A 19,967-nucleotide genomic window follows, 5' to 3' on the forward strand; every position below is an offset into this window, starting at 1 on the left:
AAGTGAAAAAATATAATAATAATAATATTTTGTTAAGCAAATGATTAATATTTAACTATCCAAGAATCAAATGCAGCTTTTTTTTCTGTAAAGCCTAGCAATTTCAATTTAACATCTTTTAAAATTATGCTCAGGTTTCGAATTCTGACAAACAGAGAATGTGTTGGGTCAGAAGTAGAATACGGCAATGCAGACTAATGCATAGATCAGAAGATATTTTTATTTGAATAAATTATTTGTTAATACGTGATGTGAAATCATCTCATTAAGGACATTTGAACCACAAGCATGGGCCGAAAAAAGAAGAAATGTAATAAAAAAACACAGACACACACAGGCATGCACGCAAAGTGTACACAAATTCACACGCACACACACACACACACACACACACACACACACACACACACACACACACACACACACACATGCACACGCACGCACACACACACACACACACACACACACACACACACACACACACACACACACACACACACACACACACACACACACAGATCTACTACAAGAGCTCTCTTGCTACTTGCTTGCTGACATTTGTTTGAAATGGCAAATGGCCAGTCTCTCAAGAACATGATCCGCCATTAATACTTAGCCCTTCCAACACCTTATCCTGTAAAACTGTACAGCTCTAACAGGACCCTTATTCTAAAGCAGCAACTCCCTTCCTGATCCCGAACCCTAAAAAAAAAACTTCTCTCTCCCTAAACCTAAAATCCCCATCCCAGTCCCCTAACCCTAAGAATGCCTACCTGCTTCCTAACTCTTAAGATGCCCTTCTTACTCCCAGATCCAGAAAGTCTCTCTCAGCAACATAAATCAAAAATCCCCCCCACTCCCATTCCTTTTTCACTCCCTAAGCATACCTATCCCTCTTCCTAATTCCTAACCCTAAAATACCCCTCCTGCTCCCTAAACCTAAAACTCACTTTGGTGCTGAAATCCACACTCCTTACCACTCTCACTGCCTCACCATGGCTGTCACGTTTACCTCGCTCAGACTCGAATAGTGTGTTTAGGTGACCAGTGGTGGCAGCTGTTGCCTAAACTGATAATCGAGTAAAAGCATATGAAACAACCTACCTGAAATACAAGTTGTTCAAACCCTTGGCTTCAAGACAATAGTATTTGAGTGCTTGAAACTCAAGGGTTTGATCTGTCCGCCACACAGACTCATAAACACATGTTTTACTAATATGCACATACCAAAATACAAAACTTTTGAGCAGCCACACAATCAAATATGTTTTTGTGGGCAAGACACTGGACAGCCAGAGAACAGAACAATACATTCCTCATGACTGAAGTCTGAAGTATCCACACAAATTTTTAAATTAGTTAGCTACTGATCCATATCTGTGGAAGCTTGGCAATTCAGGAAACTAGAATGAAAATTAAAATTCCAAAAGTTACAGACTACGTCATTCTGCCTTACAGTCAAAATATATAAGCAAATAATCCAGTGCAGTCTAAAGCTGTTTTATATGCATTCTTTGTATTTAGTTTATGCTGTACATTTACATCTGAAATTCTGCTCTTTGTTCACTGTGAAGATGCAAAATTATCACTATCACAAATCAACCTTAGGCATGACATTTTGCACACTGTCTGAAAAAAATAACAATTAACATTGTAGCAACATTTGAAGCATTTAAGTTTCTACACCAAATAATGCTTAACATTTGTAAAGAATAATATGCCAGTCTTGCACTTTAGAATGAAATAATATGGCTGATTCATATGATGAGGGATGTGGAATATTATGCTGTATGACACTCAGAAAGTGTAATTAAGTCTTTGGTTATCTTCACTTCTGACTGCATTTATATGTCTCATGATCTTCTAATGAAGTAGTTAATCACTAACCTAACCCAGTCACATGCCTTCCCTACACTGCACAGAACAAGTAGCATGAAATAACTCCCATTTAAAAATATTACATCTACAGAGCAGTCTCTCTATAATGTTTTCTATGATAGTGAAGTCAGCCGACAATGGCAACAAACTGAAAAAAATGCCTTTCTACCTCTTACTGCTGAAGTTTTACTAGTGGCTATTATGAAAACAACTGTAAGGTAAAACAGAATCTGGCTTGAAGACATCTACCAAAGGACAGTTAGGCATGACTATGAAAGATGCTGTGGTTATTTCCCACATGGTTACAAATAACGCATCCACTTACAAGTTAGCACTGTATGATATGAAACAATGTACTGAAGTGTGATAGATCTGGTGAGCTACTTCCAAGCCAAATTACTTATATAAGCAAAGGTAGTAATTTGAGGACCCCCTCCCCACAATTATTAGCTCTATACATCATACTTAAAAAGTGTGAACCTAAACTTTATTAAAAATAACATAGTGTGCTCTTCTTCTTATATAGACAGAATGAAAGCCAAAGTACAGGAAATGATTTTATAGCCCATTAATATGAAAGACAACTGGTCACATTGCTGAATAGCTACTAGCCACAGCAGGCCTGGACACAAATGGCCAAAGTGTGTTGCTTGGAAAGTGTAGCGAACATCTAAGCTCTGAAAAGTGAGCAAGCAATATAATTTGCATAAGTCTGCAGAGTCAGTAGCTTTGTATGCTGATTACTCACCTGTCAAGTTGAATAATCAGAACATGAGATAATATTATCTGCATACTGTTTGCTAATTACATTCGATCTAAACCTAAGTATGGGATAACAGCATGGAAACATTTTAAGAAAACAAGCATGAATAAACTGGAAAGACTACAGTGAAAATATACCAAGGGCATCTATGGATGTGAAACTTTAAGTTATTATGAAAGATATATATATATATATATATATATATATATATATATATATATATATATATATATATATATATATATATATTATATGTGTTTGTGTATTTAAGAGAAGATCTTATTCAGGTATATGGGGCATTTAGAGACAACTACCTCTGGGAATGTTTGGGGTTATCAAAAAGTAGTAAAGAATCATCAGGCAGCCTATGCAGAAGATTCTAGAGGAATGAGAAGTGTACTAATTCATTCTCTGAGAGAGCAGCTGATGTATGAAACAGTCTACCAAATCACATTAAAGCAAGCACTAGTTCAGATATTTTTAAGAATGGCCTGGATGCATATTATGGGAACAACTGTTTTGGTATATTGGCAGGCTAGAATGGCATTAATGCCTGTGCTTGAACTATAAAGAAAGAAAACAAGAAAAAAAAAATGAAACCTGTTGCAGGCAGTGTGAGATACATGCTACCCTCCTAAGATGCCATCCTTCAAAAAGATGATAAGCATGTTTCAAGTAAAAACAGAAAAGCTTTAATGGCAGCAGTACATTAAAAAAAGTGAGGGGGAGAGAAGATCCTATTGCTAACTTGTGAAGGAAGCCATGATGGAAAATAAGAAGGCTTACAGAACATGGAAGGAAAGGACAAACGCTCAGTAAATACCGTATGGCATGTGGTGACCCCTAACCGGGAAAAGCCAAAAGAAAAACAACAACATGACTATGGATATCAGAACATGGAAAACAAGAGTGAAAATCTAAGATTGGAAATAAGAAACTGTGCTCAGAAGATTTCTTGGTTGGGCATTAGACAGAAAATGTGTAATTCAAATCTGGTACAGGTGATCGCTAGAAGAAGAGACTTAGAACATGATCGTGAGCAATTGAAAATACCTACACAAATTTTTGATTCAACAAGAAAAAGGTATACCATTCACCACAATGAAGGAAAAAGCATTCCAGTCACTACAACTAATGTGGTACTCAGTTGCACTTCTGTTATTTTTTGGACTGAACATTCAGATCTTCCAGTCCATAAAGAAACTTAAGGGGAAACTTCTTTTTTTTCTCATAAAATGTTTTGTTGAAGAATATGAATTTGATAACACAGAAATAATAACCATAAAAATGAATTTACGTTGCTGAAAATAAAATAAATATTTCGTTAACAACAAAAACAGTAAAGTTAACTATTTACAAGGTGTCTACATGAAAAAGAAAGATGTCAATTATGTTCATTGTATTAATTATTGTTTCAGTTTATGAATCTTTAGTGATTGTTTGTAGTTTGTTTGTTTAATAAGTTCTTGAGTTTGATCCATGAATTAAGTGTTGGAGTTGCTTTAGTGGTTCTTCTTTTAATTGGTAGTATCTCTAGTTGACAGGTATCGGTTGCAATATTCAGAAATTCCTTCACTGATGGTGATGAGAGTTCTTCCAATTTATTTGTGATTACTTTCCTCACACAAGTCAAAAGACTGCAAAGAAGAAAATAATTATTTTTCTTGACACATGAGGTAACTGACACATTAAAAAGAATTAAGGAATTATTTAACATAAAATTATCAGTGAATAATGCTTGTAAAAAGAGATTAACATCCTTCCAAAATGGTTTAATTATGTTACAATCACAGATCATATGCTGCCAGCTGGCTCTAAGTTCCAGACCACACTTCCAACATTTGGTGTTCTTGTTAAACATGAGTTCAACTTTGTGTGGAGTAATGAAAGTTTTATGTAGAAATTTCCAAAAAAATAATTTCCATTTCTAAACCATTGTGGTTTGTGCTGAAGATAAGGTCATTATAGTTTTGTCTCTATTACTGGGGTGGCAATTATTAATAGTCCTAAAATAATACCAAATACTTTACAATCATTTGTCTTTGACTTATTAATTTTGTATATTTGAGGTAATAGTGTTTTATCTGTGACGTCCTGGTGTATCAATAATATTAAAAGTTCTATAAATTTAGGTATCTCTTCTGTAACTGATATATGCATCAGATTTATTTTTTCTCTGTGTGTAACCTACAGTTTTGTACATCTAACCACATTCATTATGTATGTTAAATTTATTCAAAATATAATCTAAGGTATTTAATTTTTCTTTATTCATAAAGTGATACCAGTATATTAACTGTTTGTCTTTGAAAGCATTCATTGTAGATGTATTGAATGTATTAATATTATTTTGTGTGTAAGCTATAGGGAATGTCAAAAACAACCATGGTCTGTATTCTGGATCTTTGTATATAATGTTTCTGAAATTATTCATTGCTGTAAGAATGAAACTTGTATTTGCCACTATATTTTGATGTTCTAAAATAAAGTCCTTTAGAAGCCAAAGAAAATTATTGTTGATAAGGGGAAAACTTCTGACCAAAAAATGAGTACAGGGTGGCTAGGAGTGTAGTCCTGGCCTAAAAGGTGATGGAGATCATGCACGATAAATAGAGGTTAGATATGGTGAGGGATGACGGAGAAGTGATGTTACCTGTATCATCTCCTAAAATCATGATACATCTGACCCAAGTAATAGTAAAACATGGCAACGTTGTTTAATAGATTAATGGCTTGTGAGGATATATGGAAGGACAGAAGTAAGATGAATGCAACCCTGTTATACATGGAGGAGGGAAGACGAAGGTATGATCAAAAATATATTGAAAAGTTCTGACTTAATCTGATCTCTGTGATGAAAAAAGTAATGCAAATGCTGTGGAAAATCTTTTTTTTTCTGGACTAGAATTAAGTTCAGGAAATAAATTAGTATAGGATCAACACGAAAAAGATCTACAGTCCGAATGATTACTTTCGAGAAAGCATCAAGTTAGAACTGTGCAATCCTTTTGCATAAAAGAAGTCTACTTGGATTTTAATAAAGCATTCAATACATTCCCCAACAAGCTGCCACGTGCATAAAATCACAGGAGAAATTTCAGTGCAGGAATATATACATGGTTAACAGATAGATGCTTGCAACTGGTGTTGTGGAAAATGATGGTAAAGACAGGTCAGTAAGGAAAGAGAGATTTGAATATTCACAAGACATTGGGCTTGATTCTGAGCCTGATGCTGCTCAGTGTGTTCATTCTTAGCACAATGAGGGAAATAAAAAGCAGGATTAATCTGCTAGTGGACAACAGCAAGAGAGGGAATGTAGTGAGTGAGAAAGTGAAAGAGAGGGAGTGAGAAAGACAGAGAGAGAGTGTGTGTAAAGCCAAATGGGGATCTAGGGAAATGGGAAAGAAGGTTCTAGAGATGTTATACCTGTGGAACAGGAACTTGGAGTGAAATATAGAGTAGTTGAGAATAGAATTAAATTATCCTGACTTGGATAATATCTTTAATATGGTAATAACCATATTTCTAGACCATCAGATACAATCTGACTTTGTGCAGTGCTAGATACTGTCTTGCAGTTAGCACAGAAGATTAAAGCTCTGATCTGTAAATGACCTGCTTCCTGTAACCAAGTCAACAGGTTTTTATTCCACCTCCCTTTGCCTACTATGTGAATATGAACAAGTCACTTAACCAAAAAATGCAACTTGATTGTCCATGAAAAGTGGCACTTGTGTCGAGTAGATGTAGCATGTTAACAAATGGACTAAAAGTAAATAAATAAAATAGTATAGGAAAGAGGCATGCAAATACTGAAATCCATGCATTCAAAAGTATACAAATAATAGCAAAAACGTGTAATTATGATGATATAAGGACTGAATTTCAAGTTATGACTAAAATAATAAAGCTGTTCGTATTGGAAACAAGAAGGGGCATGATTGATATGATTTGGATCCACATCTTCTTAAGATAGGACTATACTGGGGGTGAGATTTGAAGAAAAGGCCAGCAAGGTTGGTCAGGTATCATATCATAGGTATGAGGGACACTTGCTTCAAAGAGAAAGTGGTACATGGATGGAACTGGCTTTTTGAAGAAACAGTAACCTGCAACTTGAGTAAGCCCTTCACAAGGGGCTTGGATCATAGAGTAGGCAAGAAGGTTAGATACCAAATGTTAACTACAAACCAGTGGATGACATGGTAACACATGTGTCTGCTTCAGTAACCAATAATGAAGACATATTTATATTAGAACATTCATAAAGATGGACCCTAAAATAAACAATAACTGAATACATTTCATTGCAGTTCATAAGTTCATAGGTTCATAGGTGTGTACTAGGCCAACAGCCCTGGAGCCTTTACAAGCCTAGCCCATAGAAGTGCCCTGGCATCATGCTGCCATTAGTTCCCGGTGTCTCTATCAAGTAGAGTCATTGGAGTGATCCCCAGAGTGAACTTTCTATTTCCCATCCACTCATCAAGGTTTCTCTTGAAAAGGACCAGTGAGGTGCTCTGTTTGACATGTATGGGAAGTCTATTCCAGAGCATGGGCAGTCTCTGGGTTATGAACCTGTCCCTCCAGGATGTTCTGTTGATTGTGGTAATAAGGTTGAAGTCCCTGGAGTGTGTGGTGTGGAGGGATTGGGATTTCTTTAGGTGTAACATTTCTAACAGGGCTGGGTCAGACATGGCTTTATAACTCAAGCAGAGATTGCCTCTTAATAGACGATATGAGACAGAGAAAAGCTGGAGTTTTTTGAGTCTGTCCATGTAGGGCATGTGTCTAAGGCCTAGGATCCTCTTTGTGAGGTACTTTTGTGGCCTTTCCAGCTGTTGCAGGTGTTTAGTGAGGTACATGCAAAATGGGGCATTATACTTGATGATTAGTCTAATGAGGGAAGAATAGAGAGAGATGATGACCTCTTTCTTCCTGGATGCAAAACCCTTGGTAATGAGATGTGCCACATAGAAGGACTTTCTGACCACAGTGACAATGTGGTGGTTGAAGGAGAGGTTGCTGTCAACCTGTGTCCCCAGATCGTATAATGCCTTCACTGTTCAGTGGGCTACTATCAATGTGGTAATTAGCGGGAACTGAGTTGTTCCAAAAGGGAATGACGACACATTTTTTGGCATCAAGCTTAAGGCCATGGTTTTGGCACCAGTAATTGGTCTCAGTGAGGCCTTTTTGTAGGATGTCTACATCACTTGGGGAGATAATAATGGCTGTCAGCTTGCAATCGTCAGCAGATGTGGTTATATAGAGTCCCTCCATGTTGGTCTGGACTTCTGAGAAGTAGATGCCAAACAGGAGAGGACCCAGGACTGAACTCTGTGGGACTCCACTCATGACTGGTGAGCAGTCTGACTTGGAGTCTGCTACTTTCACACTGTGGGTTCTATCAGTGAGCCATTTTGCAACCCACCTAGTGATATAGGGGTTGATGCTTAGTTTGGTGAGTCTATCAATAATTCCTGAGTGGGGAATGGTATCAAAGGCTTTGGCCAGATCGATTTAGGCTGTACGAACTGCCTTGCCCTCATCCACAGCTCTGGTGACTCACTCAAAGAAGTCAACCAGGTTAAGCAGGCATGATCTACCCTTCACAAAACTAAATTGTGTGGGATCCAGAGTTTGGAGATTCCCTATATCCTTGTTAATTAGCTCCATGATGATGTGCTCCATAGCCTTAAATATCAGACTCATCAGGCTAATGGGGCAATAATTCCCAGGGTATGTAGTCGCTCCCCCTTTATGGAGCGGGATGACTGTAGTAGTGCGCCATTCTGTAGGGACAAAGCCTGAAGTCAGGCTGCGATTGAACAGGGCACACAGGTGTGGTGTCAGTTCACTTTGTAGTTCATGTAGAACACAGCCAGGGATATTGTCGGGTCCCATGGAAGCTGTATTCTTGGCCTTGGACAATGCAGCTTTAACCTGTGCTGCAGTAATGCTGGGTGCCTGGCATTCTTCTGGTATTGTGATTGGTCCTTTAGGGTGGGGAAAAGGGCAAAGTTGGTACTGAATCTGTTGGCCAGTATGTTGGCAATATCTGGTGGCTCAGTATAGAAGGTACCATCATGCAGTAACTCAGAGCAAATCTGGTTATTGCCATGGAGATTCTTGATATAACTGTAGAAGGCTTTGTGGTTGTTTTTAGTGTCTGCTGCAATTCCGCCTTCATAGCTGGCTTTAGAGGTTTTGATGAGGGATCTCAATTTTTTGTTGAGGCTAATAAGGGGGTTTTTCCAGTCTTGGGACTTCACCTTTTTCTGCAACAGTTTCTTTCTTCTGTTGTAGAGTTTGTTAATGGCAGGGGACCACCAGATTGGCTTCCTTTTTTTGGAGGAGAGTGTCTTGGTTATGTTTGGTATGGCTAGTTCCATGCATTTATGTACATGTTCATACAGTGCATTGGTGTATGATTTGGCAGTCGTGCACCTATTTTCCATTTGCATGGGTGCAATGAAGTTAGCCACCTCTGTTTTTAGGAGCACAAAGTCAAGTTTGGAGAAGGTTTTCTATGTAGTTACCTTTGCTGGTGGTGTGGGTGAGATGTGGATTTTCATGGTAATCAGTTTGTGGTCGGATTTAACCCGGGACGAATTGACTATTGGTGTTGAGCAACAGTTGCCCATGTCAGTAATAACCAGGTCAAGGATGTTGCTTCCTCTAATGGGGGTAAGAATGAGCTGTTCCAGCATATTGGAATTAATGAATTCCAAAATTCCAAAATTATACAAATAAATTATGATACGTATGCACCTTAATATCTCCCCATCTAATGAAATGTTTCATTTTTTTTGATCTAGGTTATGCAAATGTGCTTTTGTCAGATCAGTTTTCCACACCTTACTTTTAGTTAAATTTTGTACTATTATATAAATTAAATCAGTTCCGCCTGGGATTGAACTTGTTTTAGTGCATCCTTACTTGCTATACAGCTATCGTTTTCAATCTATAGGATGAATATCAAATTGTCCCTACCTTTGGACTTCTGTTGAGTAAGTGCGGAGTTTCACCAGACAGAAATACACTTACTGGGCATATCTAATAAATTCCTGGAGTATAAACAGAAGATTGCTTGCTCAGAAAAAGTAAGAATAATGCAGTCATCAGAGCTAAACTATGATTATATTATAGAATGTACTAGAAACCATATTTATGAGATACTACTGCATGTCCTCAGCAAGGATGCAACCAAAGAGAGATAACATCTGTCACTATCAGAGTTGCATCAATACTGAGAAATGTTCAGATTTAGAGATGAAACCTAAGTTAGTTAGAGCAAGGTCACAACATGAACACATTTCCAGAAGCACGTACAGCAGAAGTAATTTAAAAAAAACATGATGGACTAATATATGTGTGTGTGTGTGTGTGTGTGTGTGTGTGTGTGTGTGTGTGTGTGTGTGTGTGTGCATGTGAGTGCATGTGCGTGCGTGTGTGTGTGTGTGTGTGTGTGTGTGTGTGTGTGTGTGTGTGTGTGTGTGTGTACACGTGTGTGTGTGTGTGTACACGTGTGTGTGTGTGTCTGTGTATGTGTGTCCTATATCAAATCAGAAGTACACTACATAAAATAAAGTCCAAATAATTTTAAAGTTTGATCAGATCATTACTTGTACTTTATATATATATATATATATATATATATATATATATATATATATAGATATATACAGAGAGAGAGAGAGAGACAAAGAGATAGATATATTCAACATTCACAATGTTCAGTTTGCAACATTTGCTTGCATATAATGTCACCATATTGAAATTATTTTAGTTGCCAACAATATCGTGTTTATTTAATAAGAAAAAACTCTTGTTCTTGTATTATTTGTGAAATAAATAGATACATACTTACATAAAATACATAAAATAAGCAGTCAAGACTGTCACCTGCTGGTAAAACCTTGAAATGAAATGTATTACTGATCAGTTAATAGATGCATTAACTATCAGAAAGCTATCACCATGTCCCAAAAAAGAAAATGAGAACCCGTGCTGCTGTAATTACTTTTATAAGTATCTATGTTGTGGTATTATTTTATTCCATTGAACACTGTTTATTTTAAGTGTGTATTCTGCCACTTTATTTATATTTATTTTTTTATGTCATCATTTTATGGGAATTGTAAATATATTTAAAAAATCTAAACTTTGCAACAAATAAATAAAAATTAACATGTCCAACAAAACCATCTGTACTTTGTTAAATCCTATGGCATTTCCAGTACAGTAGTTTACTGGTCATAATTAACTTTTGCAAGTTATTCAGCTACATTCTGAAGACCCATGTTAATCATTCTGTGTTTTAATGAAACAGATTAAAACATCTCGAAGTACTATACTGTAACCCAAACTACAAATGTATTTTGTTTACATAACTAAGTTATGTTTGCTTTAATTTTAAAATAAACACCACATTCTCTCTTTTTATCTGATATAGTTATACTTTTCCTTTAATGCTACTGTGTATTAATCTATTTTCCTTAATGTGATGATATTTCCCACTAGTTCTATGCATATAAGAACAAATACCCTGATTAAACAAAACTAAAATATCATCAGAATATGCTCTTAGAAATGAATAATATGCAGTTTAATTAAGAACAGTTATTTTTTTTATCTGTCATATTCACGCAGAAATCAACAGAAGATGCAATATTCAAACAGAGTGTCACTTTGGATTCGGGATGAGTAAAGCAGTCCTAGAGAGATCTGTTCTTATTCTCATAAGCATGGGAATAGCAGTGACACTGAGACAGAAAAGCCTCATATGAGCTAACCGAGACTGCATGCTTCAACTGATACTGTCCAAAGGAATGCTAATGTACTATCATTTTGTTCTGTTGATGGCAGTTTATATCTCTTCATTATTTCCTGTTATTATTTATATCGGACTACTTGAGCTCTTGACCTCTCTGCATATCCCTCATGCTGACATTAAACTCAGGACTTTCAATATAGTTTTGCTCTAGGTAGTGTTTTAATGTTTACGTTATACCTCAAACCAGAGTGTATAGAAACGTAAATGCTGAACTGTCAGTTTTTGATTTTTATGAAGACATATAAAAACAAGCAATTCTGGCTATGCTTGTGTGATAAAACTGAGTATGTTTTTTAATGATTTGCTATATAGCCATTTAAATATGGCTTTGTGTAAAAATACTGTCACATGCTTATTATAGGCAGGAATCCAAGTCACTAGTATCAAAGAGAGAGACAGAAGTGAGTTTAAATCAATATGATAAGAGCATAGAAATATTCAAATTAAGCTGTGGGGTAGAGAATGCTTTAAGATAGCTCTCTGCGAGCAAATTTTGGGACTCTGTTATCTATAGATCTACTTTGAAAAAGTGTTTAGTGATGTCATCTGGAGTGAGTGTGGAATATATAAGAAAATAATTTTGAGGTGTTGTGAAAAATTATGGAGAGTGAGTTTGAAGTTGTTTTTTTTACATCAATAATATATTTCTCACAGGGATGAGAACTATTATTTACGGCCCTATACTTTGAATCAGTAGGCAAAAAACAAACAACATCTGGGTAATGAGTTTCTGATAATAACTGTAGGGTCTTTTTCTCAGGTTTCAGTTGCTTGCATTAGCATGACTTTAGATACCTTATCTGATTTTGCAGTGATATAGCACAGGCTCTGAAACACAACCATACCATATCTCCTTGCTGAAGCTACCAGTATCAGATTATCAACATGACTGAATTAAAATGATGCAAATCTTTCTCTGTAGTATAAAAAAATGCACTTACAGGTTTTGTGCTAGGTCTGTGCTTGACAGGCTAGAGATTTAACTACACACACTCCAAAGAGGCAGCCATTCTCTTGTCAGTATGCAGGCTATATTCTGCAATGCTAGATCAGTATGTTAGAAGTCTTACAAGAGCTATCTGCAACTGGGGCCTGGCTTTCTTTCTGAAACAATGAACTCTGTTTAATGTGGTAAGCTAGCATTCACTGAAGCATTTTAACTGAAGATTTTTTTTTTCAATTCATCTGACTTTTTTTGGTTACACGTCATTATACAAAATATGGCTGTGTCTGTCAGCAGACTACACGGGTGTGAGTGTGCATGTTTGTGCATGTACGTGTGCTTATGTCAAACAGAAATCCAAATTATAAAACAAATAATTATTTTAAAACTGGTGATGACTTTGTCATCAAAATTTCCATTTAAAATATTTCTTTATCTCATTTTTATTGAGAAACAAAGACAAATGGCTTTACATTTCTTTATGGAGTATATTTGTTAGGTAAACAAGAAGTTTAAACACGCTTCATTTCCTGTGGAAATGTAAAATTACATGGAATTCCATTATATTATTTCATTCATTGATCTAGATGCAAATTTGTTTATAAAATATTGCTATTTTAAAATATTTTATGCATGAATGCGGCCTATATGAGAAATAGTAGTACAGCCTGACAAATCTACCAATGCATTTGTACTGAGGTTTATATAGGTTAAAGAAGTAATGTTAGGGTTAAACAAAAGTAATAATTTCAAAATAAGTACTTCTTCACTTTTCATTACCTGAAACTGTACACATTCTAATGCAGCATCACTTACCTTGATTATATAGTGGATAATATAATATTGTTATGTAGGGATGGCGTATTAAAAAATTCTTGCTGATTAACTGAAATAGTTTTGTATTGTCTTTCATCAAACTTTTACTTCTGATTAATATACTGTTTAAATTATAAGTTAAAATGCTGCTTATTTCAGGAAAATGTCTTCTGTATTAAGAACTGTTGCTGTTGTATCAGTTTAGAAGCCATTGTGCTCCCTCACAGTGCTACTCTTTCTGTTTTGTTCTGTCTTTACTATATTTAGAGAATTAGCCATGACACAAGGGTGATGATATTTAATCTTTAAGAACAGAATGTTACTTTTACACCAATCTGGTCATTAGCTTAACAGAACAATTACAGTCGATGTTTATTATAATATGACTATACTTTGTTTTGTGAAAAAAAGTAATAACAATAGCTTTATACAAAGACCAATTTGTAATAAGCAAAGTTGTAACACTTGCTAAAGTTTATCTTTAAACAGCATGAGTTTTGATTCCATTGTCTTTCATTTTATGTCAGACAAAAAAAAAATAGTTTAAATTACAGGAATAAAAAGTACATTTATGAGTTCATTGTGCAAATAGTCTCCAGAATAAGAGAAAAAATAATTTTGGTTATTGTATGAAAATCTGAATGAATGTCCATTAAATACAAAGTGAAAACACAAGAAATAACTTGTTTTTGATTGCTAGTATCCATCAGCTTTTAGTGTTACATAAAATTAGAACATGACTTGCTTTTATTTGTCTATATGAAATGTGATGCTTTGTAAATTTTTGAAGAACAAGGCAAATCTGAATATTATTATGTCATATTTATAGTTTGGCTATTAAGTTTATCCGTATGGAAATGATGTCTGCTACAAGTGTTTTAGCTTGTGGATAAGATTTGGTTTGCATTCATGAGTACTGATTTCTCTGTACAAAGTACCTCTTTGCTGACAAAAATCCATGGTAAATTTATTTACATGCAAATCCTTTTTTTCTAGAGGTAACTAAAATGCATTCCTTTGAGAATGGTACATTCTTACATCATGCTATATAGTTCTGTTTTTAGGTATGTGTATCCTGCCATAACTGTCAGTCATTAGCAATCATATGTAGTTTCTCTTCGATGCTCTACATCTTCCCTTTCCTCAGGATCTCTCTAAATTACCCCTCAGCACTGGGCCTTGCAAGCAGGGTAATTCTGAATACAACTAACAAAGTGTGTATTCAGAATAAAATAAAATATCAGGTCACCCTAATGCAGTACTAGCCTAACAACTATGGAGGGGTTTCGGGTGTGAAAGGGATGCATATATAATGCCACATGCATCACTATACATGATGCCTCTTCCAGTCCACCTATTTCCAAATAAATGGTGGCCTGCCTTGCAATTCTGACATCCCCCCTGGCCACAGGTAAAGTCCTGATCACATACAGAGCCCCACAAATTCCATCTCAGAATGACTGCGCTGGTGCATACCTGTCATTCACCTCTACCCTACTTTAGCTTGCCAGATGCACACAATACTTATTAGATAAATGCTATCTGGGTAATAGCAGGGGTCCATTTCTCTATGCAAAGAATCTGGACAACATGTTGCTTTTTTATGCATTAAAAGTATGCTACAATTATTGAAACATGCTGCCTGGTTTTCATTTACTGTTTAAGTGTTCCATAGCTTTATTTCCCTGTACATGTTTGTTTGTCACCCCTGCTTCACTAAAATGACTTAAAATATAGCTATAGTAAGCATATCATATGACAGAGGATGGCCTGACAAATAATCTTAAATTTCTCAGATTCATGTCCCACATTATAACTACAGTGATTTTATGATGAACAATAAGTATTATTGCTATGCTGTGTAGGCAGTTATCATTCATTACAGTACAGGTCATAAAAGTCTGCTTATACTTTGTGGTAACAGAGCTGAAATATAAGAGTCTGCTTATACTTTGTGGTAAGAGAGCTGAAATAAGTGTAGGCAAATTAAGTTCCACCAGTAGAAACCTATTCATGCTATTTGCTGGTCAGAACAGAAAGGCTACACTATGCTGTGCTGACCTTTTGAAATCAGGCCTAATTTAAATGAGATAATTCATAATTTAAGGCAATGCACTTATGCTCTTTAGTCAATATACCATTTAGATATTGCTTTGTATTTTTATAGATTATTTTATCATATGGTTCTGTGTTATACCATATAGCACAATTATAAAGATTGAATCTACTCTCTTTCTTTTCTGTCTGTATTGTTTAGTAATGTGACTGTCTAACTTTTATTTTCTGTTTTGTACTTTATTCAGCCATTAGAGCATAGAATAGTAATATGAGGACAGAATGCATTTTTTGAGGAACTTAAGTTTCAGTAGATCCACGGGTATAATGATTTTTTTTTAACTTATTTTGATTAAACTGACACTTCAGGTGACAATCCCATACCTTAAAAGCAACAGTTCCCAATGGTTATAATAAAATGACAATATTTTATTAAATGAATGCTAGGTTCAGAGCATTGATTTCTGTATTTGACAACATGCTTTTAAAGGGTCAAATGAGTCGGTAAAATCATTAAGCCTTTACTTCTTCCTGCTTTACTGCATAGTGAGTCTTGACATCGTATGGAATAGTTCAGAACTGCATAAATAAGGGAGATCCAGTGATAGGGTAAATGTGATTGCCTGAATATGTGTAAGCATTTTATTCTGCAGGTATATATACAGATATTGAATATTTGCACCCCCTGGTAGAATGATTTCCTGTTTTCTGTATACCTTGTGTTCATGAAAAAAATTCTTAATTTTGGTAAAATGTCCATATGCAAAGCTGGATTTGTTAAATAAACTAATACAACCCATTTAAAAAATGAAAGTTCATTTTATTTAAGTCCTTTGGCATTTTTTCAGTTGTTGACAGTCTAACCACTTAAGCAGGGTAAATAAAGAGAAAGGAAAGGAAGAAAAAGGTGCATATCTTTTCTACTTACCTGAATTTTATTCATGTATTTAATTACCTTTTTGATCAGGTCAGCCCCATTAAACTTGATATATTTTCAGAAGAAATTTGAGTTAATATTTATATTTACAAAGGGAAACTTCACCAGGATAAGAACATTTCTTTAAACCCTTCCATTGTCTACTTTTACAGCTGGGTAAAGGAAATGTGTGCTGGGCTGAAAAGTGGAAGCCTGGGCCAGTATTCTAAATGCAAGCATAATCAAAATGGAGTGCAAGTCTGACAGTGCCAGAAAGCAGTGTACAGATTAGTTTTAAAGAACATGCGTTGGTGCTTGATAATAGGAGAGAGTTGGATGCATTGGTTAACTCTCAGGAAGTTCTAAAAGAAGTACAATTTTGTAAATCATGGTATGTCTTGAGGGCAGTGGCAATGTAGAAATAATGTGGCAGAGTAGAGGAAACCAGAAGCCCAAAGACTACAGAAAAGCCAATATCATACAAGATGATAAGCTAAGAGATCCAGAGGTAGAGAACAGAGAGGCTGAAGGAGCAAATGTGCCTGCCAGCAGTAAATGGCAGACACTAATATATTGTATTCAGCTTAGAAAATGTTATTTTATTTCACTATGTGGGGATATAGTAGGAATTCTTGATTAGAATTTTCTGTAGAACTTTGTACTGAGACCCAAAGGGGATTACACTGGAACATGAAGAAGCTGCCATTCACATTCCAATAGGGATGTTTTGACTGCTTTTTAAATTTGAGGGGTAATATGAATAAGGCTCCAAGGTCAGAGACTGACCCAGATGAGCTTACTCTGAGTATCAGAAGAATATTACAATTTTAATTCTCCATCCAGGGATTTTTGTTGCAACAGGAAGAGATAGCATGAGATCTGGTGCAGTCTATATACACAGCAAAAAAAATGAAAAAAAAAATAGGATCTATACAACAAGGTAGGATCGAACTTTTGGATTTTTGTGTGTAAAAGAAAAAATGATTACATAGTGAAATGTGATTACAGATTGAAGATGTACTGGGGTGGGGTGCACTTCCATTAGATGATCGTTGCAAGCTCCACTTAGTGTGAGTCATTCCAGCATGCCTGCTCTGACTGCTCATTGTAAAAGAAGTTATGAAGTAAAAAAGGAGTAAGGGGTGGAGAAGCTGAATGTGCCAAAAGAAGGGTGTCCCACGTCACTAGGGTTCAGAAAGATGTCCCACGTCACCAGGGTTCAGAAAGGTGTCCCATGTCACCAGGGTTCAGAAAGGTGTCCCACATCACCATAGTTCAGAAAGGTGTCCCACGTCACCAGGGTTCAGAAAGGTGTCCCACATAACCAGGGTTCAGAAAGGTGTCCCACATCACCAGGGTTCAGAAAGGTGTCCCACGTCACCAGGGTTCAGAAAGGTGTCCCACGTCACCAGGGTTCAGAAAGGTGTCCTACATCACCAGGGTTCAGAAAGGTGTCCCACGTCACCAGGATTCAGTAAGGTGTCCCACATCACCAGGGTTCAGTGTCCAATCCTGAAGTCAATTTGTGAAGTTAGCAAGTTCTCCTGTCATTTGCCTGACTTTCTATAGTTATCCCAGTTTCCTCCCACAACCCTGAAAATGCTGGTAAATTTGATACAGTAAACCTTCCATATACAGTTCATTTGCTTATGTCTTTTCAGGCCTAGGTCATGGCTGAAAAGTGTCTGAGGACCAGCTGACATACCCAGTAACCCGATGAATAAATCATTTCATTAAAAAATGCAAAAACAGAAAAGGCAGATATATGTACTGTACACATTTTGGACATAGTTAATAAAGATGAAAAAGAAAGTGGGAAACTTTCCTACTTTGGTTGAAACTGTGTAGTATATGTGGAAATGGAAGAAAGGAGGAACTCATTCAAAACTAGGAGGTGTATAATGTCACACCTACAGCAGCCTACATTCAGTCTTCTGAAAAATCAAGTTAAAGAACATATGCCCAACAAATGTAAACATCTTGTGAAGAGTGAAGCTATCAAAATGGTGCAAACACCACTGTGCTCATCAAAAAGTCTTCTTTACAATGATAGAATCAGCTTTTCTACACTTTGCTGTGTTACTTTTCCTTGAGCAACAGATACCTGAGAACAACATGCCAAGGAAGAGAATGCAGGTAATAGATATAGGAAATCACTGTCAATATGATTTCAAAGTATGTATCTGCAGAGATTCCTTTGTTTTGAGAGATTTTTCTCTTCATGTTTGTATGACTAGAGTTGAAATGTATAAGTCTATTGTGTGTGTGTGTGTGTGTGTGTGTGTGTGTGTGTGTGTGTGTGTGTGTGTGTGTGTGTGTGTGTGTGTGGTTGTGTGGGTATCTGTGCAGACTTTCTTCCCACACCAGAAGGAACACATCCCCTGCAATAATTATTGCAGCTTGGGTTTTTTTTTTCTTTTTTTTTGTCTGTTCTTCCATGTTTTAGGCATTCATTTTCAGTGTTGTGACAGTTTTAACATTAGGGTTGCAGTAGTAGAAGGATAGAAATCAGTGCATTCACATTCTTTGCATCAATACTTGTAACCAAGGAAAGGCTGTTCAGATTAGCAATGTAGCTCATACATAGGAAATAACTGAAGCACAGGTAAAACTCATGTAGAGAAAGGATAATTGTTCTAAGGAAGCCACAACAGCTCTATGTAGACTTTTACGGTTAACAAAAATTGGACTCTGACTCATACGTGCCATACTGGTTCTACTTTATGTAATCAAACCACACTTCCCCAAAACTATTTCATAGAAACAAAAAGATCGAATGTTCACATCAGCAAAAAATTCCACTGGGAAAGAAAGCAGTTGGCCAATGTTAGGAAACTACCCTTTTCCCCACTATAGTGTGATCTCAGAGTTGGTATATATAGTTGGGGGGGTGTGGGTGGGTTTGACATACTGCAATATGTGTGTTTCATTTATAAGGTAGCCAAGTGCTTCCTTTCCCTGTGGCATTTTTCACTGATTTGAATATTTGCTTTATTAAATGTTTACTCTTTTACTCTCCAGGAAAGGAGTTTTGGTAAAGTGTAGGTTGATTATGTGGCAAAGATCAGTCATACTATATCTGGATTAAATGGACGATTGCAAACTGGGGGCCATTATTGATTCTCCAACTGATGTAGACATTCTACAAAAAGGCTTCACTGACACCAATGACTGGTGCCAGAACCATGGCCTTAAGCTCAATGCCAAAAAGTGCATTGTCATTCCCTTTGGGAAAAAATTGGTGCCCATGAACTACTACATAGGTGGTAGTCCACTAAACACCGAAGGTGTGATAAGAGACCTGGGTTACACAGCAACCTCTCCTTTGATAACCAGATTGCCACTGTAGTCAGAATGTCCTTCTATGTGGCACATCTCATTACAAAAGGTTTCTCATCCAGGAAGAAAGAGGTCATAATCCCTCTCTACTCATTCCCTCATTAGACCTATTATAGAATACAATGCCCCATTTGGTATGTACCTCACTAGACACCTACAATAACTCGAAAGGCCACACAAATACCTCATAAGAGGATCTTAGGCCTTGGACACATGCTTATTTTGCTACACGTGTGATACATAAGCTACAAACATTCTGCAGCCTGGGTCCTCAGTGGTTAGATTTCACAAGCATTTAGCCATGACTGACTGTTAGGGACAAAAGTATCTCTAGTAGTGTTTCTGGTCAGCCATCCACTTGGCCTATAATTCTATTACTATATTTAAAGACAATCATATTAGACATTAACTTTTT

General features: G+C 36.3%; 1 long non-coding RNA gene across 2 annotated transcripts in view; it reads left to right on the forward strand.

The window, feature by feature from the left end:
- The first annotated feature begins 12,345 nt into the window (after positions 1-12,345).
- Positions 12,346-19,967, forward strand: part of LOC122815676 — a 125,308-nt gene continuing 117,686 nt past the window's right edge. For both annotated transcript variants that reach the window (XR_006366983.1, XR_006366984.1), the window contains exon 1: positions 12,346-12,614. This is a non-coding gene — a long non-coding RNA (uncharacterized LOC122815676). The remainder of the gene's footprint in view (positions 12,615-19,967) is intronic.

Source organism: Protopterus annectens, chromosome 11.part0 (assembly GCF_019279795.1).
Source record: "Protopterus annectens isolate FY-2018-M chromosome 11.part0, PAN1.0, whole genome shotgun sequence".
Lineage (NCBI taxonomy): Eukaryota > Metazoa > Chordata > Ceratodontiformes > Protopteridae > Protopterus > Protopterus annectens.